Genomic DNA, 12063 nt, shown 5'->3' with positions numbered 1-12063 from the left:
TTGAATAATTACTATGTTCCAGGCCTGAGCCACAAAGATGTGTAACCCAGAGCTCCTGGTAAAGCAGCCAACAGCCAACCAGGCAGAGACAAAACCATATACACATTTGTTGCCAATCCCCATAGTAATACCAGTGGCTACAGGGAGTGGCAATGGATGAAGAAACTAACTGGTTACAGTCTCTAGTGCTGAAAGGGTCACTTACTTTACAGTAACTGGCTGTATAGTTGCTGTTGATGTCAGGGAGCATCCTAAATCTAGCTCAGCCCATAGTTGCATTTGGGATACTACTAAAACAGCAATCCCCCTTCTGGGAATATTCCTGGAGGAATTCAAATCACTCTCAAAAAAATGATACCTGCACACGCATGTTTATTGCAGCATTATTCACAATAGCAAAAATATGGAACCAACCATGCTGCCCATCAAAAGTGGACTGGATACAAAAAAATGTGGTACATATATATACCTGATGGAATATTACGCACTCATAAAGAAGGACAAAATGATGAACTTCACAGCAACTTGAATGGATTTAGAGTCTATAATACTCAGTGATCTATCACAGAAACAAAGAACTGAGTGCCACATGTTTTCACACATAAGTGGACCCTGAACAATTATCATAATACTATAAAAAAGGGACTGGCAATAGAGGGAAACTGCCAGGGGAGAGAGACACTTCATCAATAAGGGTACTTGATCTCAAGCCAGGCAAAGTGGGGACCAAAGGGAGGCCCAAATTTTACCTGTACAATAACCATTGGTATATCTAATTCTGAATTACACCTCCCATCCTTAAAATAAAAATGAAATAAGATTAAAAATAGCATAATTTGCAAATATATTCAGACACAAGTCACAGAAGGTATGAAAGTACTTGAATTCCAAAGAGGAAGAGGAGAAGAGTGAACATGACAGAAGGTTGTTTGGATGAACTTGGAATCATGTGAATTTAACCCCCCTGTTTCTCGAGACCAAGAGTAAGTAGACTGTTCCCTTGCATGAAGTATACACACATATACACACACATACACCATAGGTATATTTATACCGAAGTTTAGAGATGATACGGAAAGACAGAGAGAGATTAATACCAATTTCAAATTGACTACTTAACAACCTGTTCAGGCACCATCATTGCTTGGACTCTGACACCCTGAGCTTGGCCACTTGGTGCTCTTGGGCAGAAGTCTCCCCACCTGGCTCAGCCTCTGCTGTCACACTTAGGGCTCGCCTTATCTACAGTTGCTCTTACTTGAACCTGATCACCCTACTCTGAACCATACTGTGCCTACACCGGGCTTGAATGTTCATGGTCTCCTACAAGTAGGAACTTTCTGATTACAGAGTAATCCTCAAGTGAATTTGACCATCAGATACCAAACATTTAAAAACCAACTTCACTTTCTGAAAAATTTGATTTGTGTGTTATTGATGGAAGTTGAGGTCTGTCTCCCCCCGAATTGGAGCTGATAAGCACATAGATCAAATGAACACATTTATTCAATTAAAAAGAAAATAACTTCAGGTCTGTTTCTATTTCATACTCAAAGAATTATAGGTTCCAAGTATTCTGATGGTCGTGTCTAATTTCCTCCCCTTGGCTTGATATATTAGATGAGATATTTTGATATTTGAATTCAGTGTGTGTCTGTGTGAGTATGCATGTGCGTATCTTATGGAGCCTTAACGTTATTCTTCTAGCTTTTTAGAGTTGCTAAATTCCTTTTATTTGTTCTCCAGATCTCATTTGGCAAACTTTACCCGTACTCCGTCCTAGGGTTGAGGGGGGGATCTCATTTTGTTGCCTAGGGCAGTGGCATGATCACAACTCACGGCAGCTTTGACCTCGTGGGTTTAGGTGATCCTCCCACCGCAGCCTCCTGTGTAGCTGGGACCACAGACTTGCACTCCCATGCTTGGCAAATTGTCTTATTTTTTGTAGAGATGAGGTCTCATGCTATGTTGCCCAGGCTGGTCTTGTACTCCTGGTTTGGAGAAATCCTCCCAGCTTAGTCTCCCAAAGTGCTGGAATTACAGGCATGAGCCACCATGCCCACCCCTAATTTGGAACATTTCTGACGTGGTCTGATGTTTCACTTCTACTTCCATTCAATATGAACTAGTTCTCATTTCTGAGAATTTGAACCCACCATAAGATGTAACTTTGGAACTTTCAAGGACCTTTTAGAAATTTGGGGTTTATGGTTTGGTTTGTGTTACTTTTGGTTTAGTTTTACTGTAAATATTCTTCAGTTCTTTTTTTATGTGCTTCCCCCAAGATGTCACTTTACCTCTTTTGACTTGGTTGTTACTTCTACCGGAAGACCCCAGGTTTACATAGAAATGGTTTGCTTTATTCCTAACTACTCTTTCCCACTTTTAATCTGCCTCCCTAATTTCTCATGCCCTTTTCGATCTTCCCCCAGAGGAATTCCAGTTTTCTCCACGTTCCATGCAATAACTTTTAGAATCATCCTGGTGTTGACGTGCTCTCCTATCCCTGGACTGGAGTTTGCTCAAATTGACAGAGCAGCAATCACACAACCACGGTTCATGATGAACAGTCACAGCAGAGTGTGTAGGGACTGCAAAGGACTGTTATATGCCATTTGGAGGATTTTTTGAATTCTCTTGTCCACAGGTTTTTTTTTTTTTTAAGTTGGAGTGCAGTGGCATGCTCACGGCCACCCCAGCATCGACCTGCTGGGCTCCAGCGATCCTTCTACCTCGGTCTTCCAGGTAACTGGAGCTACAGGTACACACGACCACTCTTGGCTACTTTTTGATTTATTGTAGAGATGAGGTCTCTCCAAATTTCCCAGGCTGGTCTCAAACCCATGGGCTCAGGCAATCCACTTGCCTCGGCCTCCTAAAGTGCTGGGATTATTGGCTGAGCCACTGAGCCCAGCCCATCCACAGATTTTTATAAGGAGTTATGGGAACTAGGAAATAATGGAGACACAAATGGTAGAGTTGGAAAAGGAATAAAATATACTACTAATAGTTCATATTTATCCTATCATTTGAAAGTTTTCCAGATCTCAAATGTGCAACAATTTTTGCTCTCTCATAGTTGTTGACCTTATTAAAAGTACAGCCTGATTATGCCTACTAAGGCCTAACTCTTAGGACATTCTTAACAACGATTCCTTCTTCACTTTCAGCCCCTACTTCCTCTTCAAGGGCCTTAGATGATTAGACTCAGATAATTAATTCAAATATATTCTGTAGATCGCTAAAGTAAAAGGAGCCTCAGTGCCCAATTATGTAATTATGAATTCAAATATAGAATGCTGCATTCACTTGGAACTTTCCACAATAAAGGTAAAATTGTACCTACATAACTCACAGAAAATGACATGGGCTGTTTTCTTCATTTTCTGAGTGATACAAGAGGGAAGGAACTAACATCATATCAAATGTTAAATTTATTTAAAGAATGAGGCCAGGATGGAAAGCCAGCTTCTTCTCCATCCATGTACCCACCCAACACAGATGAATGGGTAAGAGCAACATTTCAATGAGACTCAAGTTCATGGTGCCTTAGACTACTTGACAGAAACACCGTTGTGTGCTTGTATGTGTCACTAGATGAGACTGCGATTCTGTCTTCTGTAGGGCTCCTGCAATCCTTCTGTCTCAACTTTCCAAGTAGCTGGAACAACAGGCATGTGCTACCACGCCTGGCTGATTATTTTGATTTATTGTAGAGGTGAGGTCCCGCCAAGTTGCCTGGACTAGTCTCGAACCTGCGAGCTCAGACAATCCCAAAGTGCTCGCCTTGGCCTCCCGAAGTGCTGGGATTACAGACTGAGCCACTGAGCCTGGCCAGTATTGATAATCTTATCATTCCTGCTGTGGGGGCTTCAGTACAAAACCAAGCTGGGATATTTTCAGGGGAAATCAAGAGTATGGTGCTTTGAAATGAGGACATCATAGCCCAAACAAGAGGATTTTCCATGTTTGAGAAGAAGTGGGTGGCACTTGGCTAAAGAAATTGTTCAAGAAAGAAATGATCAGCATTTATATAGTCAAAATGATGTCAAAATTGATAATAAGTTTTAAAAATACTAATTCATAGGTGTTGGAAGGAAGGGGAGAGTAGGAAGTGAATACAGATGTGTTAAAAGAAAACAACTTTATTCATTGTGGTTTGTTAATCAAATATTTTGTGAACCAAGTAGGTACCTTCCACAAGAGTGTTGGATGAGGGTCAAACAGGTTTAGGAGAAAATGCTTCTTCCATTTCAAAACAGTCAAGAAATCATCATTTTATCTCCCTTTGAGTTTGCATAATTTTTTCTTTCATATGTGAACAAGAGATAGTATACTAAGGAAGGCGGGCAATAATGTGTAAATAGGTAAATCAAGAAGTAATAGAATGAGCATATTAGTTAGGAATTTGGCAGAAGAAAAATGGCCAAAAGATCGGAGGATGGTTGGTTGTTTCTAAGACACAGCAATGCAAGACAGCGAGGTGAAGGCTGGAGTGCATTTCTGAAATGCCCTTTTGGCTGTACAACTCTAAGAGGTTCTAGAAATGTGTTCCAGCGCAATCATTTAGCAACAAGTATTTCAGCTCATCTACACACAAAAGGTTTCATCTCCTGTGGGTGAGGTGGGAGGTGTTGACACCCCTCAGTCAAGACCACAAGGTTAGGAGTCCAACGAGGTTAGGCTTTTTTGATGTTGCAGCAGCAAGAGAGACCACACACCATGGCACAGGGCGGGGCAGCCCAGTAAGAAGAGTTACATGGCCTGATGGTAAGAATTTCACTTGTATTAGGTGTGTGTGTTTGTGTTTGTGTTTGTGTGGGGGGGTTGTCACGGAAGTGAGGGTTTTGCTCTGGATTGGTTGCTGAGTGAGAGGAGGTGGGGAAATGGAGCGAGACTAAAGCTGTGGTTGGAACAGAAGCAACCGTCACTCAACTGGGAGGGAGGAGTTGGGTGATTGCTGTGGTTTGCACACGAACTTTGTTTTTGTCTGGGCCCATCAAGGATTACGTGGTGGTCTAGTGTTTTCCCCATCCCAGTTTTCAGTCAGCAGTTTCTTTGACGAGCCCTGGTTTCTTTAAGTAGGAGATAGTATCTGGAAACCAAGCCATGGGGTGCAGGTAGGTCCGGGCATTGCTATTGGGCTGTCACTATTTCTAGGCCCTTCCAATGGACAGAACTGCAAATGTATTTTTAAAATTTGTAAGTTTACATGGATAACTTAAACTCTAGTCCGGTAACTCAGAGTTCTTTCTTTCTTTTTCCCATTGCATATTTGTATCTTTCTTCCCCAAAGTGAGAACCCTGGTTCTCTATAACACCAGAGAAAGCATTTCTACTCATTTCCTCTAACCTATATAACTTGAACGAAGTAGTTTCAGAATCACGACATGAGTTCTGCTACAAACAACAAGCTGACACTGCTTTACTGCTGAGTAAAGTTCAAGATTTTTTTTTGCCTAGAATATAGCTATAATACTAACAGTATACAGTAAGATAACTGTGCTCGAAAGTGACTTGGATTCATTCTTTTTGTCTATGTGATTATATCCTTGATGTATGCTTTTTTCTTTGTAGTCAATTTCAGTTTGAATTTTGTCATCTTTTCATTTAACTTTTATTTGTTCTTTTTTTTTTTTTCTGTGAGTCAGGGTCTTGCTCTGTTACCCAGGAGGGAGTGCAGTGACATGATCACAGCTCACGGTAGTCTTAAACTCCTGGTCTCAAGCGATCATCCTACCTCAGCCTCTGGAGTAGCTGGGACTACAAGTGCACAGTACCCACCATGCCTGACTAATTTTTGTATTTGTTTTATAGAGACAGAATCTCTCTATGTTGCCCAGGTTGGTCTCAAACTCCTGTCCTCAAGTAATCCTCCTGCCTGAGCCCCCAAAAGTACTGGTATTACAGCCATGAGCCACTGTGCCTGGCCTAATTTTTTCTTTTGTCATATGAAGAGGTATCCTCAGAGAAGTCTTATTCCTATCTATACTCCTCCGATAATCTCAATGTTGTTATTAGTTTGGTGTATCCCTTTTGCTGTTCGTTTTGCAACGAGAAGCAAATACATAAATGTAAATAAATAAGTCTTCTCGCCTCGGCCTCCCAAGGTGCTGAGATTACAAACTTGAGCTACGGCCCCTGGCCAGCACACTTTTTATGCTTGCCTGCATGCATTCAGGATCAATTCCGTTCAATCAATGCCTTCTGAACAATTCACATTTTTATGGAATGTTCTATCATAGTAGGATGTACAAGATTGACTGCAGTCTTTATTAATCCATATAATACATTATTATTCACTTGCTTTTTTATTTAAAGTTTCTTGTCTAATTGTAAAAGTTATATATTTTCATATTAAACTTGTAAAATAGAAATTTGTGAATAAAAAAATAAAGATTGCTTCTAAAAACACCAACCGAGATAGAACCATCATTTATATCTGGGTATTATTTTTATTTATTTAGTCCCTCAGTAAAGTAATTCTCTAGTGGCATGAAAAGTGTCAGATTCATTTTTAAAATTTTCCCTTTATCAAACAAAACATGATTATTATAGAGGAAAAATATACTAGTTATTTTATGCCACTTAAAGATAACGTTGTATATTTCTTCCTAGTCTTTTCTTTCTTTGTGTATGTTGAAACTTTTGTGCTGTTAATTTTTTGTTAATATTATTTAGTGACTACATAATGTTTCATCAAGTGCACATGTAATAAATAAGCACATGTACTTATGGAGAGAATTGGTAACTAGTAGCAGTAGAAAAACACTGGAAATCATAAAACTCACAGGGCTTATAGAACACCAGCACAATAGATAAAAAAATGACAACCAGGCAACAATCAACATGATGAATAAAATAGTACTTTAACATATCATTATTAATCCTGAATGAAAATGGTCTCAATTAAAAGATATAGGTTGGCAGAATCAATAAAAAGACATAATTCAAATATCAGCTGTCTTCAAGAGACTCACTTAACACACAGACTCCTATAAACTCAAAGTAAAGGGGTGGAAATAAAAATTCCATGCAAATGGAAACCAAAAATGAGCAGGAGTATTGTGTTTCACCAGTCAGAATGGCCATTATTTTAAAAAAATAGATGTTGGCATGCAGTGAAAAGGGAACACTTATACACTATTGGTGACTTTGCAAATTAGTATAATCTCTATGGAAATCACTATGGAGATTTCTTGAAAAACTAAAAGTAGATTGACATTGAATCCAGCAGTCCCACTACTAGGTATCTACCCAAAAGATCAGAGGTCAAAAAAGCCACCTACATTTGTAGTTTTATCACAGCACAATTTACAATTGCAGAGATGTGGAATTAACCTAAATTCCCCACAGTGGATCAGTGGATAATGAAAATCAAACACTACATGTTTTCACTTACAAATGGGAGCTAAACTAAGGAATGCAAAGGCATATAGAATGGTATATTGGATATGAGAGATTCGGAAGGGAGAGGGGTAAGGGGTGGAGGGATTATAAATCACCTATTGGTTACAATGGTACAGGTGGCTGTAGTAGGTACATTAAAGCCCAGATTTCTTTGCTGCTGTACAATGCATCCACATAGCCAAAAACTGAATTTGTACCCACTAAAGCTATTGAAATAAATAAATAAGGAAACAAGCAATTGGATGCCAGCACAGTAGAAGAAAGAATTCTTGGGATAGAAGTATAGGAGGGAATTCATAGAGGAAGTTATTTCTAGAATCCTCTCTGTGGTGGAGTCAACAATGAATCCAGGTAGTTTTATATTTGCATTTCCATGAAATTTTTTGCACACATGGAAGAATAAGCCCTTAAGGGTGTTGTCCTCTACCCCCAAAGAGTAGAATTGGCATAAACATTTAGTTAGATGGTTCTTAAATTTGGGTCAATAATCAGGAGTTATTCAGCATTTAAGGAATGTAACTGTGCCAAACATGTAGTACATCTGAAAGATGAGACTGAGAGACTAATGTTAAGCATCAAACCTTGAAAAATAAGGGAAGAAATTCAAACCTTTGCTGCTGTTTTACAAGCTTATATGGCATCTTCTTTCACTTCCTCTAGTCAAGTACTATCCCCTAACCTCCTGAATTCAGCCTGGACAATTTCTCAGCTTTCCTAAAAGTTGTGGAGAAGAGGGAACTGCAATGTTAGGAATTCCTGAACTGCTTTATATCTGTATCACCATCTGTTTGAGGTAGGAGAAAGTGGGCAGTGCGGAAACGATAGCTCTCAGAAGCTCAAGTTAAATACCATTTCTGGTTAAGCTTAAAAGGTGAATGAATCCCCTGTTCAACTCTTGGCAGGAGATGCCAAGCAGTGGATCTGGTCTGGGCACCAAAGAAACATAAAAGTTACAATATGTTATTGCCTCTTCTTTTTTTAATTGAAATTTTTATTGCGATAACTGTAGGTTCACGTGCAATTATAGAAAATAATACAGGGAGATTCTACTTACACTTTGCTCCATTTCCCCCAGTGGTAACATCTTACAAACTATAGTACAATATCGCAATCAGGACATTTGCATTGATACAATCCACCAACCTTGTTCAGATTTTCCCAGTTTTACATGTAATCATTTGTGTGTGTGTGTGTATGTGTGCATGCATGAAGTGGTATTGTATCAAGTTGTACACAATGCATAAGTATTATAGATTGATAATAATTATATTATGATCTGTACAATTTTATAATCTGTATAGGTTTTTGTATGCACCATGGTTTTTTTTCTAAAAGTTTTATTTTTTATACTGTATACTTGTCTGCAATAAAATTTAAGTTAGTTTTTGTATGTGTGAGAATCACATCGAGGTTCATTTTTCCCCCCAAAAGATGTCCAATTTCTTCAGCACCATTTGTAGAAATGCTGTCCTTCCTCTACTGAATTGATTCAACTTTGAAAAATCCTTAAAAACTCAATTGAGCATATTTGTTTGGGTCTATTTTCTATTCTCATTCAATGATCTGTGTATCTATTTCACTGTTCTCTATTCTGTTCCAATCATTTATGTAACTATTCCCCTGGCAATAACATGGTCATGATAAATGTAACTATTTAGTAAACATTAATGTTGGGTAAAGAGATTCTCCCCACTTCATTCTTCTATCAAGATTATTTTAGCTATGATAGGGTCTGTATCTCTCTATATAAATTTTAAAATAATATTAGCTGTGTCTGCATAAAGCTTTGCTGGAATTTTGATAAGAACTCAATGAAAACTATAGGTAAATTTGGGAAGAGTTGACATTTTTTCTGTTTGAGTTTTCCAACTGATAAACACATCTTCCCATTTAGTCAGGTCTTTGATTTCTTTCTTTTTTTACTTTATTATTATTATTATTATTTTAATGCAAAGATGAGGGATACATTTCAGGGTTAGGTATACAAACATTGATCATGCAGTTACCCCTGTTAATGAGGTATGCCCCTCCCTGCCCTAGCAGTTTCCCTTAACTGCCAATCTCAACCCCCCAACCAACAGTTTCCCATTTCTGCCAATTGTTTTCTTATAGCATTATAATTATTCAAGATCCTCTTATGAGTGAGAACATATGGAACTCTATCCTTTGTTTCTGTGATAAATCACTGAGTATGAACAACTTCAAATCCATCCAGGTTGCTGCAAAGTCCATATATTTGTCATTCTTTGTGGCTGCATAATATTACATTGTGTATATGTACCACACTTTTTTAATCGAGTCCAGTTTCAATGGGCAACATGACTGGTTCCATATTTTTGCAATTTTCTAATTTCCAGCATGAAGATTTTGTATGTTTTGTTAAATGCAACTAAGGCCTTTATTTTATTTGGAGTGCTTGTAAATGATACCTGGGCTGATTGTTTACATAGAAAAATGGGATTGGTTTTTGGGTGTTGATCTTGTATACTGCAAAGTTGCTGGACTCACTTATTCTAGAAATTTTTTGTAGAGTTCTTGGGGGGGTTCTACATAGAAAATCATGTCATATACAAAGAGCAATAGTTTTATTTCCTCCTTTCCAGTCTGTATGATCTTTTTTTTTTTTTTTGCCTTGTTGCAATCGCGAGAACATCTAGTACTATGCTGCATGGCAGTAGTGAGAATGGACCCTTCTGTCTTGCCTCCGATCCTAGGGGGAAAGGTACTGAGTCTTTCTAGCTGTAGTGTTTTTTAAAAAATAGATTAAAAATAGATTTAACAATTTAGTTATTTCCCCTCTATTACTAACTTGCTAAGAGTTTTTATAGTAAGTAGGTGTTAGATTTTTGTCAGATGTTTTTTCTGTATAAGTTGACACGACCACATAATTTATTCTTTTTAAACTTTTTGATGTATTAGATTACATTGGTTGATCTTCAGATGAGAAGTGACTAAACAGGTAAAGAAGGGACTACATAAGACTTTGACAACAAAATAGAGGTGTTTTTATTTGGATCAATTCTATAGCATGTTCCAAAGGGTATTCTGTGGTATAAGCTAATAAATAATATATAAAACATGGTTTCATGCTCAAACTATAGTCAAACACTACATAGTGATGTTTTGGTCAGCAGTGGACTGCATATTTGACAGTAGTCCCATAAAATTATAATATAGTATTTTTACTGTACCCTTTTTATGCTCAGAAATTTTATATATGCAAATAATTACCATTGTGTTACTATTTCCTACAGTATTCCATAGAGTAACTTGCTGTACAAGTTTGTGGCCTAGGAGCCATAGGCTATACCATATACCATCTAGGTTTAAGTATAAGTACACTCTGTGATGCTCACACAATGAGGAAATTGCCTAATGACACATTTTTCAAAACAGATTCCTGTTATTCAGCTATGTTCAGTTGTATAGTAAGTCCTCAGCACCATAGATAGGTTCTTGGAAACGCTGACTTTAAGCAGAATGACATATAACAAGTTTACCATAAGTTGATTGATATAAATAGGAGTTAAATTCCTGTGGCATATTACTGATCACAAAAACATCACCAAAATTTTAAATAAAGACCCCAACACTTTTAATATTAAACATTGCAATAAATATGAGCTCTACATAAATTTAAGAAAGGTTAATAAAAACAAGTGACATAATTATTTACCCAATTATTCAACTTCAAGGTCTCTGGTGGCCAGAGCCCAACCTGGTAGCTCATTGTGCAAGGTAGGAATCAACCCTGGACAGGACATCATTCCATCTCAGGACAACTCACACACAGGCCCACACTCACTCACAAGTCAAACTTGTACTGGGACAATTTAGACCCACCAATAAATCTAATGTGCACATCTTTGGGATCTGGGAGCAAAGCAGAGTACATGAAAAAAACTCACACAGACACGAGGAGAGCATGAAAATGCCACAGACAGTGGCCTTGGCTGGGAATCTAATTTTTTTCTCTTTAGTGTTATAAAGAAATGTCATGGAATGAAATGATGTTATCAATGGACCTGCAAATCAATGGGTTAATCTAAGGTCAACAAGCTTCTTTTCTGCTGAACTTATCAGAGTTTTTAATATGCTGTGTTGATTATTTCTGTGCCTCCAAAAGGGGAACAAAGTGTGTAGAATTTTCTAATGCTGTTTATCCACAAAATTAACATTTTCCAGGATATCATTGGCAATTGGTGGATGCACTTGGGGAAACATTGCCGTAGGAAATCATGTTGCCAATTAGTGTTTCTGACCTAAGGAATATTGTAATAGAAAGGCACTTACCCATAGCCCTCTAGCAGTTTTCCTGACTGATGTGGTGCTTATTTCATTATCTGTTGAGTGGGGAAAATATAATTCCCGAGGGTGGGAAGTAGGGTGTTAAGGTTAAGGGCATGGGCTCTAGAATCATATACTTGAGTTCAAATCCTGGTTTTGCTACCTGGAAGGTGTGAGAGACTTTAGGCTCATTACGCAATCATGCTGTGCCTCGGTTTCCTTAACTGTAGCATGAGACAAACAACAATTCCTACTGCAAGATTTTCAAAAGGGTTAAATGAATGAAACATGTAAAATGTTAAAACAGCATCAGGCACATAGCAAACGTTCAATAGTCATGACCTGGGATGTGTATAGTCAGAGGAG

The sequence above is a fragment of the Carlito syrichta genome, unplaced genomic scaffold (genome assembly GCF_000164805.1).
Source record: "Carlito syrichta isolate Samal-C Ts95f unplaced genomic scaffold, Tarsius_syrichta-2.0.1 Scaffold309798, whole genome shotgun sequence".
Classification (NCBI taxonomy): Eukaryota; Metazoa; Chordata; class Mammalia; order Primates; family Tarsiidae; genus Carlito; species Carlito syrichta.
The sequence above is the reverse complement of the archived record's forward strand: the minus strand, read 5'-3'. Positions refer to the sequence as shown.